Here is a 19572-nt window from a genome sequence, read left to right as displayed (position 1 = left end):
GAACTAGACTTAAATTAGGAGAGAGGAGAGATGAAATATCTCAATTTTTGGGAATTTAAAACTCCACCACACACGTGAAATAGGTGCCTCCTTCATGAGGGGGAATCCCCACTCTGAGGTGTCAAAAATTCATTTTTTTAGTATTTCCTTTGGTCCTTAGTCCACTCTTCATCTTATGTGAGTATTTACTCATTTTTGGGGGGATTTTCTTTATTTCTTCTATTTATCTCCTCCACACATTTGGATGAATCTGATTGGCCCCTCAAAACCTTAATTTAAAATTTTCAGAAAATCTGGACCCCTAGGATAAGGCCTTTTGAACAGATTATAATTGATTTCTAATGCACCTTCTGAAAATCTTTTTGAACTTCTGTTTGGGGGGAATTTATTTTGATAAGAAGAGATATTTTTCCATCCAAAAATATCTAAAATTTGAATAACCTCTCTCTAGAATATTTTCTCTCTCTAGGCCAAAATAGGTACAAACAAGATCTTTTATATATCTGAAGAGGGATTTGATTTACAGGGGAAGATACTGGACATCTTGAGAGGCTGGGGAGGAATCTTACATTCTCTCCCACTTGAAAAACGCGAGATGTCCTCATCTCGCAAACTGGGGATAATCCCGCAAAACAGTTCGTCGACTTCTTTCTCCCAGGTGGCATCTTCAAAAGGATAGAACTTCCATTTGACCAATAATTCTCTCATAATTCTGTTCCTGAGAACCTTTTCTCGAACATCAAGGATTTCTTCAGGTTGGAGTTCCATCTGCCCTTGGGTTGAAGAAGTTAAGATTTTATCAAGCACATGTTTCGGGCTTGGTATATACTTTTAAGAAGGCTGACATGAAATACATTATGTACTTTGCTTCTTGTACTTCCCAAGAGATAGAGAAATATCCTGGGCAGCTTTTATTTCTTTGCGAATTGACTGCATCTTCTGCTCCATGTCATCAAGCATCTGTCTGGACATCTTGACCCTAATCAATGGGTCGGACCAAGTTAATGGAGTTAAGCAATCTTGTCCATACAAAGCTTTAAAAGGGCTCATCCCAATACTTCTGTGATAAGAAGCATTGTAGGCGAACTCGACTAGGTGCAGATAGCTTAGCCACTTCTTGGGTTCCCTGCCCCACAGCATGACCGAAGTATATCTTCGATTACTTGGTTCACCCTTTCAGTTTGACCATCGGTCTCGGGGTGGTAAGCTATGTGCTGAGATCCAAGAAAGTTCCTACTGCTTCAAAAAATGCAGTCCAGAATCTTGACGTGAATTTGGGATCTCGATCAATTACTATTCTTATGGGTAGACCCTCGGGGGGTGCACTATATGGAAGCCCCTCCTACGACGTGCGTTCAAGGGGTATTTAAAAAACCCCTTATCTGTGAATTTTGAGCTAATAAAACTACCCCTTTTTCTTTATAGACTTACGGGTTTTTTTCCAAAGTACAATTAAAATACCCCTCTTGTAATTGTATTTCTGTAAATTTACCCAATATTTTGGATTTTAAAAACCCCACCTGATGATCGCACGTGGTAGACTTACATTTTTGAGGTGCACCCCCCGAGGGGTAGGCCATGCAATCTGAAGATTTCTTTGAGGAACACTCTGGCCACATCCATTGTAATGTAGGTTTCTTTTACTGGAATCAGATAGGCAACTTTGGTTAGTCTATCAACTACCACAAAGATGGAGTTGTAACCTGATTGCACTGAGGGTAATCCAGTAATAAAATCCATACTGATACATTCCCACTTCATCTGGGGGATGTCTAATGAATGTAACTTCCCAGGCATTTTTACTCTCTCGGCCTTGACTTTCTGATAGGTCATGATGGCTTCGAGAACTGGCATTTTGTACGTGCACAAGGCTACTGGTTGAGCTTGGGGGGTTAATTCTATCTCATGATCTACTTCCCGGATTGGAGGCATCTCTGTTAATTCTACTGGGAATAAATCATCATAATCACTTAAATATTCAGGTTATTTAGCTTTTAACTTTGTGTCTACTGGATTCATTTTAACAACATAAATGAGCTGCTTCTTTCTAAGTCCTTTTAGTAACTTAGAAGCTTTTACTAATTGCAAACTTGGGGATCCTGAAATTTTGGTTCCGTGAAGGTCATGGAAGGAAATGGTTCCAGTGAATGTCAGCTTGATTTTTGTGGAGCCATTCCAAGGATCCCTTCAAAAACTTCCAAAGGTATAACTCTGAACTGACAATCAGTTAAATTCCCATCTAGATTGAACTGAATACAATCTATCTCAAGGTGAGTGAAAAGAATCTTCCCACTTGCCAATTCAACTTGCATAGGTTTCCCTGATTTCTGATCTAAGACTAGCTTACGCAAGCATCTAGGGAAAATGAAAGAATGAGTACTACTTGAATCAATCAAAAGCTTAAAAGGCTTACCCTGATACTCAGCTGGAGTATGGATGACGGAGAATTGACGGTTTGGCCCTTGGTTTTCAATTGCTGCATAAATCTGTCCTCTTTCTTCTTCCACTACTTCTGCTATTGAGACTGCTCTAGCTGCTGCAGTCTGAGAGGCAGAACTCTTTCTCTTTGGTTGCCCCAGTTCTTGGAAGGAGTTTTGAGGCTACTCTGGACAGAGGCAGATGGCTGAGCTGGAGTTCTCCTAGGATTTCCCCCTGCTGATTTGGGCAAGATGGACCCTGATTTTGACTGAAAGGAAGGGGCTGGTCTTTGCACTCTCGGTCCTTGACTTCCCTGTCCCCTTGACATGGCAGGAGTCGGGCAGTCTTTCAGCTGGTGACCAAAACCCTAGCATCCAAAACACTGATTCTCACTTCTGAGCTCATCCCTCTGAATCCTTGAAAGAGGTGGGGCTCCTGAGAAAGCGTTCTGTAGGAAGGGTCTTCCTTCACTTCTAAATCTCCCAGTATCCTGATTCTGAATTGGGCCTTGCTGCCTCTTTGGGGGAGGAAAGTTTGAAGTACTTCCCAGGGTTTGGAATCTTTTAAAGTTAGAGGGTGCTAGCGGGACCTTAACAACAAAGGCTTTGGCAAAGTCCTTTGCCATTCTTACAGCTTCGGCAATTGAAACAGGTTGGCATTCTTTACTAAGGTGTCCAATGGCTCGTTCATTCCTCGAACGAACCTGGCCACCCATCAGCTACTCTTCATCCAATTGCGGGGAATATTTGAGGAGAAGGGCAAAAGCTTGATGGTACTCTTCAATTGTCCAGCTATCTTGCTTAAGTTCCAAGAACTCATTCATTTTAGTTTCAAGGAAGCCCAGAGGACAAAACCTCTTTATGAGGTAAGCTTTAAGATTGGTCCAGGTCTGGGTATTCCGGTCGAGACGGTTAGTCTCGCAGTGATTCCTCCAAGCGACCCTGGCCGTTTCCACAATCTTTAACCTGGAGAGAGCCATCTTGCTTCTCTCATTATAGCCAGTTACATGAAAGTATTCCTCCATTGCCTCAATCCACTTTTCCACTACTTCACCTAACTGCTCTCCTTTACCCTTGAAGGGACCAGGTTGGGATCTGTGTAGGGCTTTTCGAACATCCGGATCTAACTCTTCGTCATCGGTTAGAGGATCCGGTTGCCTTGCACGGGCCGTGCGCCTCATGACTGACAAAACGAGATTTTTGTCAACTTAACTTTGACAACAGATTTATGATTATTTAATTTTTACGATTTATTCTTTAAACAGATAATTATTTCATCATACATTATGAAACAAGATTTACTTTGATAATTTTACTAACCATATTCACAATCATGAAAATAATTTAGAATTTTTTTACAAAACATCGTTTATTATCAAAAGTTTTTGATATATACATAGAGCATCACGGCTCCCAAAATCACTGCCTCAATCGTATACGCATAAAGAAGCAAAACTGCGAAGGAGACATGCCATGGTACACACGATTCATTACAGAAAGAGGTGTTGTAATTCTACTTCTAGGGATAAAATGGCTAAGAAGCCTAAAAACTCGGCTGCATGAAATTCTGAAGTTCCTGGGTGAATGATCAAAGAGTTGAACGTGCTGAACAAGCCCTAGCCTTATCAGAATCATGGCTAAGGAAATATTTTGCCTGAGCCTCTGACTCTGACTGGTACTGACATTAATACATCATCCTCCACAGAACCACATATGCCGACATTGCTCATCACAAGAGGATCAGGAAAGTAAAGACTCAAAATGACGTGCGAGTCTCACTCTGCTTACTCGGGTCATAGCAGAGTTGATGAGGTGCTCGAATGCAAAGGCTATCATATCCTGACTCTGGGAGAGTTCAGGAATGCCAGATAGATTCGGGGTATCCATCTATAAATTTCCAATTCAATTTATGAGTTTTCAATTTTTGAAGTTCATTCAACATAATATTAACAAGTGAAAACATTATTTTTAAGATTTACTTTAAAATTTTAAGCAATTTTTATGGCTGTTACTTAAATTTACAACTGCGCTCTGATACCAACTGTGGGATCCCACTGCCCCCTCTACGCACGAGATTCCCAGATGGTAGCAGTGGAAGTAGCTTCCTCTTGTGCAGGGCATGGTTTCCCACTCGGGCCCTCGCCCTCGAATGTCCGGGCACAAGACTAAGCTGGTGGTCATTCCGAAAACCGAAATCGAGAAAATTCCCCATGCCCGAAAAACGAAGACGATTCCACCATTTTGAATTTCTTAAGAATTTTTCTAGCAAGGTCAAGATACTGAACTAACCTTCATCTAATTAAACCAGATAGAAGGAAAACTATTACCGACTTATCTTAAAGGAATCAACGCTTTTTTTCCAATTAAATCAGGCACAGTCGTTGATCTATTCATTTGAGAAGTCTTCAGGTTATTATTTAACTATTCGAGTTTCAACGCTTTTTTTCCAATTAAATCAGGCAGAGTCGTTGATCTGTTCATTTGAGAAGTCTTCAGGTTATTATTTAACTACTCGAGTTCTAAGCGTATTCCTATTGATCAATTTTATTATTAAAACTCTATTGATTCCAGCCTAACCCCATCTGGCCCATGGGTTAGCCATTGCCCAACCACTGGATTTGGTGTAGGACCAGACAAGTACTCACCCACCCATAATTGAATGCCTTTCTTAACCTGTGCTTTAGAATACAGATACGCACACACTCCTCTTTAAACTTTAATTTATAAAATAATCCATTGACAAACAGTTATTGGTTACAGATGTCATAACTCAAAATTTCCATTCAATCCAAAACAGTATCACTCTGGACTCTCCATTGAGACCAGCAGGTCAGCAACGAGATCCAGTAACACATTACAATAATTTTCTCGTCATCATACATATACATATCTTCCACGACATACGCATGGGTGTCCTAACACCGCGAGCCCGTGCATGGCCTGGTCAAAACCCTCCTGGATCCTCCTTAGGTGTCTTGGCACTTCACTCAGGGACCGATTCGTCGGCCCTCGCCCATCATACTAGAAGCATACCATTTTACACCATACCCAGGCTGGTCATTAAGACCTGGGCAGGTTTTTGCCACATGAGCCGTCCTTTAAACACTCCCCGCCCAGCTGTTGCAACCAAACTTCCCTTAGAAAAACACATATACCAAATGCTCACTCCAGCATTCTGGCGTAAGACAGTCCTTTAAGAAAACAGGGTTTCTATGCAAGTTTTTAGTTTTCATTTTCTTTTGAATACAATGAGTATATCTTAATTCGGTATCCCAAGACTTCTAGATCACAGGTCTGGATTCCCAAGCAGAATTCCTCGAATTTTGAATTCTTGATCCTTAGATCAAAATCAAAGGTCTCAATTTAGTTTCAGATTCGGTGGGTGATTTGAGTGTAGATTACTGAACTGGTCACATCGTCTTTTCTTGAAACTGACGAAGGAGTTCCGTCTTGGTCATAATCTGATTTTTAGGGTTCGAGTCTGGAAAGGTTCTCCCTGAACTATCTTTCTCGAAGGGTAATATTTCAATTACTACTTTACTGAATTTCATTCATTGAGTATTTTGCTTTACTGAATTTCATTCATTGAGTATTTTGCTTAACTGAATTCAAAACTAGTCACAAATTCCTATGAGGAATAAATTAATCATTTATCTAAAATTCTGACTTTGATAGTTTTTTTGAATTTTCTCATTACCATTCTAGAGAATATGAAACGGTATAATTTTCCTTCACTGTGTATTTACTTATTCATTTTCCAATATTCATGGGATTTAAACATAGGATTAAAGAGAACTCTTATTTTGATATAAAAATTCTTTATGCATCTATTTATGCGTAAAATCCAACTTCTATGGAAATAACACTTTTATATAAAAGAAAATCCTTTTATGCATCTATTTATACATAAAAATCAATTTTGATGAAACTAACACTTTTATAATAAAAAAAATTCTTTTATGCGTCTATTTATGCATAAAAATCCATTTTGATGAAAGTAACATTTTTATAATAAAAAAATTCTTTTATGCATCTATTTATGCATAAAAATCAATATTGATGAAAGTAACACTTTTATAATAAAAAAATTTCTTTTAGGCATCTATTTATGCATAAAAATCAATATTGATGAAAATAACACTTTTATAATAAAAAAATTTCTTTTATGCATCTATTTATGCATAAAAATCAATATTGATGAAAGTAACACTTTTATAATAAAAAAATTCTTTTATGCATCTATTTATGCATAAAAATCAATATTGATGAAAGTAACACTTTTATAATAAAAAATTTACATTTATGCATCTATTTATGCATAAAAATCAATATTGATGAAAGTAACACTTTTATAATAATAAAAATTCTTTTATGCATCTATTTATACATAAAAATCAATATAGATGAAAGTAACACTTTTATAATAAAAAAATCTTTTATGCATCTATTTGTGCATAAAAATCAATATTGGTGAAAGTAACACTTTTATAATAATAAAATTTTATCCAATATACATCTTTCTATGTATAGAATTTAAATCTAATGAAAATCACTCTTTTATAATAAAAAATAATAATTAATATGCATCTTTCTATGCATAGAATTTAAATCTAATGAAAATAACACTTTTTTAATCAAAATATTTCTACTATGCATTTTTCTATGCCTAAAATGAAAATAACACTTTTAGAATACACAAACGATGGAGATTACTCTTTTTGAATAATAAAAGATAAAATTTATTTCACAAAATTTAAGAAAATTTTGCCATAACCTCCTTTGTATGGCCCCCCTTTTTTAAATTTTTCCTAACCTTAAATTACTTAAAAATTATCCCCAAATGATTTAAAGCATTCTAAACTAAACAAATTCTACTTTTAAAAGAGAAACAACATGAAAAGTTTAATTCCAACAATTAGATTACTTATTTAGGATAAAGAAAGGCTGATTTTAAGAATGAGAGAGGGGGAAATAAAATATAGCGTTATTGCATCTTGTTTGTTTTTTCCTACTTGTTTTATTCTCTTATATGATGAGAATGAACGAAATCAATGTTATTTAAGTCTTGAAATTTGTGGCATGCGGGTTCTTATACTATGTGATTACTCCCCTTGGGCTCAATTAACGGAATTCTAGGATCCAAATGGAGGCAACCCATGTATGCCAAGTTGTCATAAACCCAAGGGTAAGTAGACCGGGGCCTCATTTGGAAGAGCCACCCATGCATGCATGGTAGACATTTTACCATAAAGATTTGCTCTATAGGAACCTTTACACAATTCTTGCTTTCTTATAGAAATGTATGCCAATGCTGCTTACCCATTATATAAGCTTTTTCCACATGTGACATCTCTAAATTGTTGGTAGACGTATCACAATACTAGAGCTTTGTATCTCTTTTAAGACTATAAAACTTAGGTGCCCAAATCTATCATGTCATAGCTTGCTTGTCCTCCCGACATCAGCTCGGGCTGTAAAGGCTGACATCTCATACAAGTTGTTGTGTGAAATTTTCTTCCCAATGACATTGCCCGCTAGGATCAGTGGTGACTACACCAGCTTAAGAGAACCTAGTCACGATCACCTATGGTTGTAGATTCCTCTTGATGTCTAGCATATAAAGGACATCAGACATCTTCTTGATGTCTAGCATATAAAGGACATCAGACATCTTCTTAATATCACCATTACTAGAAACAAAAAAAAATGGTACTTGAACCTATGAATGGGAATTTGGCATTATTCTCGACTGCTATAGGGTGGATTCCCCCACATGCTTGAGGGAGGTATACCAACCCTTTTAACTAGTCATATGTCAGGATGCTCCACCATTGATGATCCATGAACCATTGGATGTTGAGGGATGTTTTTTCTTTGTATATATTTCTTCTATGGTATAAAAAACTCCAATTTTGCTTCAATATTATTCCTAGAATCCTTCTTCCAAGGCTTAAAAAAGTGTCATTTTTCTTATCTCCTTTCTTTAATCTACATGATTTGACCACATAACTAGGCTTATCACTCTACAAATATGACTAGGCTTATCACTAAAAACACTTTGCCTTAGACTTCTTCTTTTTTTCAAAAGTATTGGGGTTAATAGAGCCCTTCCCCTTGCCTTTATTTGCATTTACAAAGAATACAATATCACTACCATATTTAACTTTGAAACGCGGAGAGAGAGAGAGAGATGGATGTCTGCTTATGCATGGATGACAGAATGAGTAAATGGATGAGAGAGAGAGAGAGAGTGCTTTAAAAAAATTTGTACAGGCTAAGGTGCAATGCCTCCACGTGAGAGATAGAGAGGGAGGGAGAGTGAGAGAGAGATATCAGTGATGGTGGACGCTTGCTTGTGTATGGATGATAATAACTTAGAATAAAGTAAGGTATTCATCAATTAATCAAGCTCAATAGGGCTTAATTAATTAATGAATATGTCTAGTGGAGTGAATATGTCTAGTGAATAACCGCTCAAGGTTGATTTCCATATTCTTTCAAAAAAGAAAGGCAAATCAGCTCAAAAAGGCATGAAGTAACTTAAGTTTGTTTGGTTAGATTGCACTTGCACATGGTAATAGTTTTGATAGTAAATCGTGTACTTAGTAAATTTTAAACTTTTTAAAATGCCTAGAATGGCTTTAAAAATGATATTTTAGCCTTTCTTTAAAGGAGAACTATGTAGAAAATCAAGTCTTCACTTGTTGATGGAAGATGCATGCCAATAATTTATGCCCATATGAGAGAAATTATGTATTGTAGTTGCAATGTTCATTCAAACTTTTTCATAAAAAGTGTCAAAAAGACAATCATAGAGAATTAGGAGTTTAAAATTTTCTGATGCTTGATATTTTCTTTTCTAACGAATATATTATATCAAGAATAATTATTACGAAGAAATTTATTTAATCTTTATAATTGAAGAGAAATACTTTCTTGAAAAAGTATTTAAAAGCCAAAAAATAGCTATCTGTTTATGCATTTCATACTTTTGTAGCATTTGGAATGTTCTTTTCTGCTTGCATTACTTCAAGGAAAGAATGACTCTCCTAACCATCTGGCCACAATAGTGTCTAAAATGGGAACTGCTTGAGTGCTCTCACCACCACAACAATCACTGGGGTTGAACTGAGAATTGTCGAGATCCCAAGTGCTCACCACACAACGACTACTCCTCATAATGGGGGCCTTACAAAATAGAGCACATCCCCGTCACCTATAGAAACAACACAAGGATGGAGCATTAACTAAATGCTTTTCCAATAGTTGCATCCTATGAAAATAAAATAGGGATCTTTACTTTAAGAAAGTGGGGGTATCACTCTCAAGTAATATAATCACATGCATTGATTCCTTCTCCAATCGTTTCAAATGATAGAGCTAACCTAAGGGATTCCACATGTTTCACATGATAGAGTTGATTTGAGGGATAAGTTTATGGGGTTCCTTATGTGGATTACCCTATTGTGAAGGCTACTTTTAAGGCCGCATTAAAATTTACCTTATTGTCCTTAAGTTTAGGTGATCTGAACCACTTCCACTACCTCTACCCACTACTGGGCTTTTCCCTTCCATGGTGAGGAGGCCAAAGCCACCCACCTTAACTTAGTTATTTAGTTATTTAGTTTTTCACACATCTAGTGAAACATCTCTTGTTGGTGGGCATCTCTAATCCCATTAAATCTCAGCATTTATTGGCGGTTTATATTGGGTACAACGTTGACAATAATCTGAATACGCTTGTTATGATCTCTTGCAAGTCTTGTAGTCAAAACGTGGCAAGTCTCATTCTGGGTTTGCATTAAACTGCTAAGATGTGTGCGTACAGCTAACTTAGAGGAGCACCTGTTATGTTACAACATATTTCGTATTATTTGGGATATCAAGAATTAGCAAAGGTTACAAAGGTTACAACATATTTCGTATTATGTTTTTGCAAGTTTAAGTAGAAAATTCCCACATAAAGTATCACACTTTTAACATACATACAATAGATTCACAAGAAACATTGGCAAAAGCACATTTTTACACCTAGAGTGCTATAGGAAAGTGTGGTCCCTTTTCCCTCAATTTAATTGTCTAATCTTAAATATCTCCTTAATCCTCTCAACTCCTCAGTAATTAATCTTGCCCATTATAAATAGTTTCAAGAAATTATATAATAACTACTTTATTTTACGCTATTGATATATAGTAAAGTCTATCTATTAATAATACCTACTCCATATAACCTTTATACCCTAGTAATGCTAACCACCTTACCAAATCCCAATCCTCGATAACCTTATCCTGATAACCTTATCAAGATTTCAATTCTTATATAATTTCTTAGAATTCTTACAAACACTTTCAGTTTTTTTAACTCATTTAAAAGTACCAAACATCATTTTGATTATGACTTCACCCAAAATTAGTCGTCGCTTAACATGTTAGTACATAGAAACTCATAGAAAAATAATAAAGGAACATAGGTATGCACTACCATGTAGTGTTAGATTGCAAAGCATAATTTCTATCTCCTCATTGTTGAAACACTTACTTCCATGTAGGTATCTTTTCCCTATTCACAACTATCTTACCATTTTCTTCATTTATTATTTAACTTTTTCCCCATGCACAACTTTTTTGTCATGTTCTTCATGTATGTTTGTTTTCATGGGCATACAAGTGCACTTTTCATATGCTTGGATCAACTCCTTTGAGGTCTTTATAACTCCAAGCAAAAACATCGCGATACTCCTTTATTGTTTGAATTAATAACTTCTCCTCATCTAAGGACAAGTCTGTGGCAATCCACACATAGCGAGGCTTTTCTCCTGGCTTAGCGATATCAAATTTTTTGCATCTTCTGGACCATCATATGAAACCCCTGGCACGCTTGGCTTTTGTCGCATGGGCTGTTGAAGAACAATCTTCCGATCTTGAAGACTGTACTGTGTGAAGTTGGGGGGAACATTGAGACCTTGTTCTTGTCCACTTGAGTCATCACTAATTGAAGACCATGTGGTTTTGAGCTCTCCTTTGCAATCTTGCATCAGATTTTTTTGTTCAACCGTTATCTTTGCACTTCCGACATTCTCTTTTGAATCGGTTTTAGACTTGAGTTTTGGTTTTGGTTTCTTCGTTTTTTTTGCGATTTTTGCTCACAGTTTTTAGCTTTTCTCCTGGTTGGAATCCATCTGATTGTTTTACTTGGTCTTTGATACTATCTTGTGCTTGGACATAGTATAGATATCCATTCTTTCCTGAGAAGTGAGGTGGTGGTCGAGAGTGTTCATTCTTAAACTCCTTTTCTTTTTGTATTCTCTCACGTCGTTCCCTCTCATCTTGTTTACGGATTCTCTTATGGCTCTTACAGCATTTACGTTTAGGTCGGCTTCGAGGGATCTCTATTTGAACCTCCCTTCCTCTCAAGAGTAGGCGTGCCTTTCCTAACTCTCCTCGGGGATTATCTCATCATCTTCAAAATGAGAGTCCCATCCATCTTCCTTATCAGCATCATTAGCAGATTCGAGTGTCAGACGCGCGGCCGCCGCGCAGCAGAGAAATTCGGAGGCGATAAGGATAAGGCTGAAGGTTAGTATTTTTTTATTTTTTGTTTTTTGTTAATTTCCATGTTCTTTGTATTTTTTAAAAAAATAAAAATAAATAAAAATAAATACAAAAATTTAAAAAAAAAAAGAGAAAAGAAAAGAAAAAAAATTCTGTAATTTTAGGACTCCACATTTTTTTAGGAGTCCACATTTTTTACATATTCTGTAATTTTTTATTTTTTTAAATTTTTGTAAATTTTTTTGGCATAATTAGTGTAACTTGCATTTTTTTAAAAAAATTTATAATTTTTTGTATAATTAGTGTAACTTGCATTTTTTTAAAATTTTTATAGTTTTTTGCATAATTAGTATTTTTTAGCGTAATTCGTATTTTTGTAATTAGTAAAAAAAAAATAGGATAGGTATTTACACACCTATTCATGATAGTTGCATTTAGCGGTTAGGTAGGGTTTAAAAATATATATATATATATATATACATATATATACATACATATATATATATACATACATACATATATATATATATATATACATACATATATATATATATACATACATATATATATATATATATACATACATATATATATACATACATATATATATATATATATATATATATAACCTTAAAATTTGACCTTATGCACTTGCGGTCGGGACGCCATATAGACACTGCCATAGGGCCTAGGGCACCTTCTAGAGTACCTACGCAGGAAAGTGGGACCCAATCGGTAGGAAATTTGGCAGATATTGCTGAAACCTTTTCCGAATCCCAATCTGATACCCTTTCCAGAACAACTAGCTCATTGTCCATGGACAATCTAGGGCCGTCAAATAGTCATCCCTTAGCCCCAAATAGGACACCCACAAGATCTTTTAATCCATTTGAAGCCGACACCATGGGGTTACCACTCAATGTGAGACTTCAATATGTCTACACGAATGCTCAAGGAGCGATCTTTAGGGATCCACAACAACGGTATCTTGTTAAGATCGCAGACTTTTTCTCAGAGCTTGATAGAGCACCTCTAGTCAATGACCAGGGTAACATGTACATGGGTGGAGATGGTGTTCGCTACGAAGTCACCTATCATCCAAAGAATGTAGACAAATTAGGGGAGCTCTCTAAAAGTGAGTTCTTAGACTTATCAAAGCTTTCCAGAGCAATGGAGTCTAGAGATGATTGGCTCATTGAGCCGGACATGCTTGGACCATCCAATGCCCAGTCCTCAAAGCCATCCATAGATGATTTACTTTGTGTAGATCTAAATTTGGAAAGGGACAGGAAAGGCAAGAGCAAAATGGATCAGGGGGCTGAGAACCAATGGGAGTTTGTACGACAAATTCCAGTGACAAAGGTCTTACAGGATGACCCACTTCAAGAGGTCTATAAGGACTCTTTAGAAGGATATTATGCCACAACTAGATTGCCAGAGCTAGATCTTCCTCTAGCACTTGTGGTGGTAGTCGAGAAGCTTGCAGAATACAAGAACCGAATCGTTGATAAATGGGCCAATGAATACTGAACCTTAGATTGGAAGGAGATTCGGGAGCTCACGTGGAAAGGACAACCATTATTCATGGAAGTGTTCTCAACAAATACAGCTAAACCAGGAGAGACAGCCTTTCTTGGAGGAACTATTGCTCCTCCCCTATGAAAGTTCACTAGAGAGGGACCCTCAACATCAAAGTGGACCACTGCAAGTAGCCCAACTCTAGCACCAAGATATTATCCTACACCAAAAGTGCGACCACAGATCACACCACAACAACGTTTCTCTCACAATAACAATCGAAGGGTAGGGGAGCCAACTCGGCCTCCCATAAATGCACCTCCTGAAATGCGGGTAACAAGATCTTTGGAGGAGGTTGGTGAGGCAGGTAATAGGGGACCCACACCAATTTGGGATGCATGTGGACCATCTTACCAAAGAGAGGAAGAGTTCCCACTGCGAGTGAGAGGCCGTAGGCCCTATGATAAGTATTCAAGACAAGTAAGGCCATCAACTCTTCAGAAACTGGTAAAGAAGTACGAAGGGTCGGGAGATCCATATGACCATGTAGCAGCATTTAGGCAAGCAGTTCGAGCTGAGCAAGTGACTGACAAGCATACGCAAATTGAAGGATTTGGCTCACTCTTGAGGGAAAGGCCCTTGCTTGGTTTCAGGCACTAGAGGCTTCAGACAAATCTTCTTTACGAGTTTTGGAAGAGAGATTCATTGCTGCTTTTTCCTTGATGGGGATTCAGCATGACACAGTAGCAAACATCTACTCTTTCAAGCAAGGCAAGACTGAGAGTATTAGAGACTGTGTAAATAGTATGAAGTAGTATATTAATCGTTGCCCAGAAGATGAGAAGCCCACCCAGAGTCGATTAATTTCTCTCTTCTTAAAAGGACTCAAAAATTCAACACTGCATACACATCTCTATGCAAAGAAGCATACAAATTTCAATGAGTGTTGCCATGATGCTATGGATTTCACAGATAACTTCAAATTCCAAGATGGTTCTGGCCCTGAGGTGAAACCTAGAGATCAGTGGGGTGATGACCAAAGTTCAGGGTCTAGTGCGCTAGTAAATCCAGACCAAATAGCTAACCTAGTACTAAGGAGATTGGGACAAACCTATCGCCCACCCATGCAGCCACAACAACAGCAGCAGCAGCAGCGAATGAGGAGTGTACTACCTACAGGCCCTCATCTTTGTGGAGCATGTGGCGGTAACCATAAAACCGAAGAATGTAATACCTTTTCTCCTCTAGTCACAAACCAACCCACAAAGAAGTGGTGCGAGGCCTGTGCTTGGAACTTTACCCACACCACACAGGAATGTACTCGTATTGCAAGAATGAGACAGGAGCATGAGCAGCAAAGGGGTGGAGTGGCTCCACAAATACTAATTTTGAACGTAAGCCACCGATGGCACAAGAGCAAGCACGACCTGTACTTGGAGCTCAACCTCCTGCTCCTGGGACTGCTCCTGTGAGGGTTGTTGACTACGACAATTCAAATATGTGTAGAGACTTGGTAAACCCAGGCTATGTGGAGGAGGAATATGCATCATATTCATCCAAGGAAAATCTCTTTGAAAGTCCCGCATATCCCAAGCCAAGCACTGGGGAGGCTCAACCAGGAGAACAAAATTCTTTGATGTTGCTAGGCGGCTACCAACCTAGGACTCCAGGCCCCTCAGGTCAATGGCAGCAAAGAAAAGTAGAAGCCAAACTAATAGGCCCCTGTTATGAGTGCGGAGAACCCCATTGGGCTCGTGATTGTCCACATCACCCAAGGCAAGCAGCTCGATCCAATACAACAGTACCACAGTTTCCACCAGTTGAAAGATATTGTCTAGGGTGTTGTGTAGAACACTTCCCAAAGGATTGTTTGCTGAAACCACATGAGGAAGGCACCTCTCAACCAAAGGTCTCACTCAACTTTGTAGGGGCAGTTCCATCGCCACCTTCATCAGAGAATGAGGATGTCGTGCCACTTAGAGTCATGACTAGATCACAGACACGAAATGCCGAAATGCAAACTGATGAGACACCTCGAACTAGGGATGCAAAGGCAAATCTAGTGGACAAGACCCTACATTCCAATAGAAAAAGGACCACTAGGAGGAAAAAGAACCGCAACAAGCGAACTAAAAGTGCATCCACTAGTTCTCAAGAAGTCTCTAAACAAAACATGAGGGATCAAGCTTTTACATCCCAAGAAGTGCATGAGGAGCATCAACCTCAACCTAGTGCTAAACAGGATGAGGCTAGTATGACCGAGGATAGTTCTGGGGGTTCTGTTTTTGTGGATAAGGTGAACGAGACTCTAGATGCCATCATTGATGCTCATAGAAGTCGCATTGCAGCTTTATCTGAGCTACCCAAGAAGCTTCAAGAATACCCAAACCCTCGTGAGTGAGGAGAAGATCAATCTAGCTGTACATCAGCAACTCATTAGGGAAGCTCAATCAATACTTGAGGGACCACCTCCACCTATCCCTCAGGGAGAAGTCTGCACCAATTGCCACCCCATTGAAAGAAGGTATTTTGCCACCACCTAGCCTTGCCTTCCCATGCAATGATGAAGTTATTGATGCTAACGAGGACATGGCAAATGAGATGTGGGCAGCAGTTCATGAGAAAGTTAATGAGAATATGTCCTCTATTATCTCACCTCCATTCTTTGAGGTGGATTTTACCAGGGGCACAGAAAACAACTTTAGACGCCCAAGCATCCAGGAGGAAGTTCAAACAATTGTTTCTCCTAGAAGTAAGCATACAATGAAAACCTTACCATCTTATTTGAGAGAATATGAGAACTGTTCTCAAACCTTGAGGATACCCTCCATGCATAGAAGGTTGACAAAGGAGATGGATATGGGTATCATGCAAGCTATTTTGTCAGCACCAGTGGCTTGTACCATACCTTTGCTTGATTTGATAAAGCTTCGTCCAGAGTTGTGGAATGATATTGCCACATGTTTGTCAGAGCAGGTATTGCTACAAAAGGGTCACCATCATTGTACTATACACCCTGAAACAAAGCATGTTATGCCAGTTCCTATCAACAAAGCAGGAAAATTTTGTGAGGACGATCAGGGAAATGCTACCCTCCCATTAGAAGTGCGAAAAGTAGCTTCAACTGCAATACTTGATAGTGGTGCACGAGTGGGCATTGTGACAAGGTCCATTTGGGAAAAGTGGGGCAAACCAGCTATTAGGAGTATCACGATGCGCTTGCAGCTAGCAGATGGAAGCTTAGAACATCCCATTGGGTTGCTAGAGAACATATTGGTCACCACATGTGGGATTGAATATGAGCACACATTTGCAGTAGTGGATTTTGGAAAGCATCCAAACTATGAAGTGATATTGGGTAGACCATTCATGCGACAATTTCAAATGATTCAAGATTGGGGATACAATTATTTGTACCTCCGGCATGATTCTGTCACAAGGGTCAACCTTAAGAATCACTCATATCGTGATGTAACAAGGTCTCCAATAGATGAGTTTGATTCTGCTTCATCTGAGGGCTCAAGAGTTACATTGTCAGATGGACGAGAAGATATGTGGATGTGTGGAGCCTCATGTAGGGATTTTAACACTGAGAGACTTAAGGGTAATCGAAGTGTATCAGATGAGGCATACATTCCACAACCCTTCCCTGAGCACTTAATTGATCCCCTAGAATGGAGTCATGTCCTTGCAACATTATCGACATGTGCTTTACCTAAGCCAATTCAATTTTGTGACTCAGATGGATATGACATTATTCCTATACGAATGGTACAACCACGTGACCTTCTAGATGATTTGTACTATAGGGATGCATCCACAACAGCACTGCATGTAGAGGAAGTCTCAGTGGAGGATTTATTAGGGACAGCCTCAAGAGAAGTGAACATATCACGATGCGAGGTAATGTGCTTTGTAGCACCACTATCAAAATACCAAACATGAGAGTCAACAGAAACTGCCAAACATGCATCATGTACAGATGGGTCATACTGGCAATACACGCTAAACGCCCATTCTGTATCCTGCACAACATTTGCAGAATCTACATTTGTAGAAGCATCCGCTATTGTGGCTGCATTTGACTCTTTCTTCTTTGCCTCTTTAGCCTTTAGCTTAGGGCAATTCTTAATGACATGATCATTTGCCTTACAATAGTTGCACCTGGTCTTTTTCTTGCCTTTATCAAGAGCCTTCTCAGACTTATTGTTGCTACCTGTGGAAGGAGAAGAAGTTGCAGACCTACTAATAGGAGAAGAAACAGTGGAAGGGGCTGCCTTACCACTTCTTCTCTGCTGCTGCTGGGCAGCAATAAATGCTTGATCAACTGCACGTTGCCTGGCCCTGTTTTGCCTGGACTGCACTTCTTGCAAGAGCTTGTTGACTAAAGTATCATACTTGACAGCATCAGGTCTGTCCTCAGTAAGAAGTCTCCACACGTGGAAGCAAAAGTCTGATATTTCTCAGGTAAAGCATCAAGAACAGTCTGCACAAGAGAATGATCAGGAATAATCTCACTTGCAGAAATCAACTGTTCTTTGAGATCTTTAATCTCAGCAAGAAAAACATTCATGTCATCATCTTCCTGCATAATCTTCAATTCTAGCTCTTTACGCAGGTAAGCGATTTTTGCCTCGTTACGACCTGCATACAAACCAGCTAGAATATCCCAAGCCTGTTTTGCTGTTTTAGCTGAGTGCAATTAAGGCATGAGCCTGCGTATCTTTACCATTCCAACGAGCTTGTTCAGCAGTGGGTAAAACAGTAGTAACAGTAGAGCTGCTAGAACCTGCAACATCCTCAACAGATCCTACATCCAAAGAACCTGGACATACATCCATACCCTGCACAATGTTCCACACTCCTTTTGCAACCAAAACATGCTGCATCATGTATGCCCAAAGTGGGTAGTTGCTGTCTCCATCCAATTTGTCATCAGCAGATAACATGCGAAATACATCATTGGTGTTATCAGCCATTGACACTGACTGAAACTGATGCAAAAGCTACCTGTAATGAAGCAAATACTGAACACAAAACAACTCATGCTATGTAGCACGGTCCACAATAGAGTACGTATGCCTGTTTTGCAGAAAACTGCACTGTCGAAATTTCTGCAGAAAATGACGAAAACACCTGTGCAGAACTTGAAATGCAAAAACGGAGCCCGAAACGACCTCAGATGCGATTTCTGAGAACGCCAAGCCGTACTGGCTTATTTGCAGAGTATAGGGACCTACAAGCGCTCGTGAAAGCTCACCTCAATCGGAGAACGTGAGTCGGAGGGTGCTGGCGACGTAGCCATGAGAGCCGATGCCTGCTCTGATACCAATTGTTGGAATTAGGGTTGCAGGAAAGCACACAAAGCTTGGAGAAGAAGAAGCAAGAATGCACACAACACAAAGTGTATAAGATTGTGTCAATGTACAAAAGATAAGTTAGCCCTAGAAGGATGGGCGTATATACAAGCCGGGAGAAAAAACCTCCTAAAGAGGGAAAAAGTGCCCCGGCGGTCCTAAGTGTGTTCACACACATCACTGCCTATATATATATATATATGGCAACACTTACTTGTGGCCCAAATGGTGGATTAAGTTAAGTTAATTTGCATAATTTACATTAATGCAAAAAAGTAGAAAAAATCTAAGTTGTTTTCAAATTTCCTATCTACTCGTCTTGCAAAAACTAGAAATTGATTAATCTTACCATTCACTACCTCTCAAAATGCAGCGGTGGGGCTATTCCTTGGCAGTGGTGCCACTTATGGGAAGCCCTAGCGCCATAGAAAGAATGCATGGAACACCCAATGTCATGGGGCTTTTCCTAACCACACTCGGGAGCACAAACAACTCAATCAAGAAACCAAATTAATATGGCCTAGCACACAAATACACAGTCAAGGTGTATCACTCACCTCATGAAAGCTTGTTTCTTGGGATTCTCATAGGAGACGATGTTGCCACATAGCGCCACCCAAAATCTCCACTTTGTCCTAGCCCTCCTCGACCCTCCTCACATCTTAATCTCTCACACACACACTCTCACATGCAAGTATAGAAAGAACGTAGGGAACACCCAATGTCGT

This window comes from Cibotium barometz, chromosome 10 (genome assembly GCF_041138505.1).
Source record: "Cibotium barometz isolate CiBa-2024 chromosome 10, ASM4113850v1, whole genome shotgun sequence".
NCBI classification, from domain to species: Eukaryota; Viridiplantae; Streptophyta; class Polypodiopsida; order Cyatheales; family Cibotiaceae; genus Cibotium; species Cibotium barometz.
Note: the sequence above shows the minus strand (reverse complement) of the source record.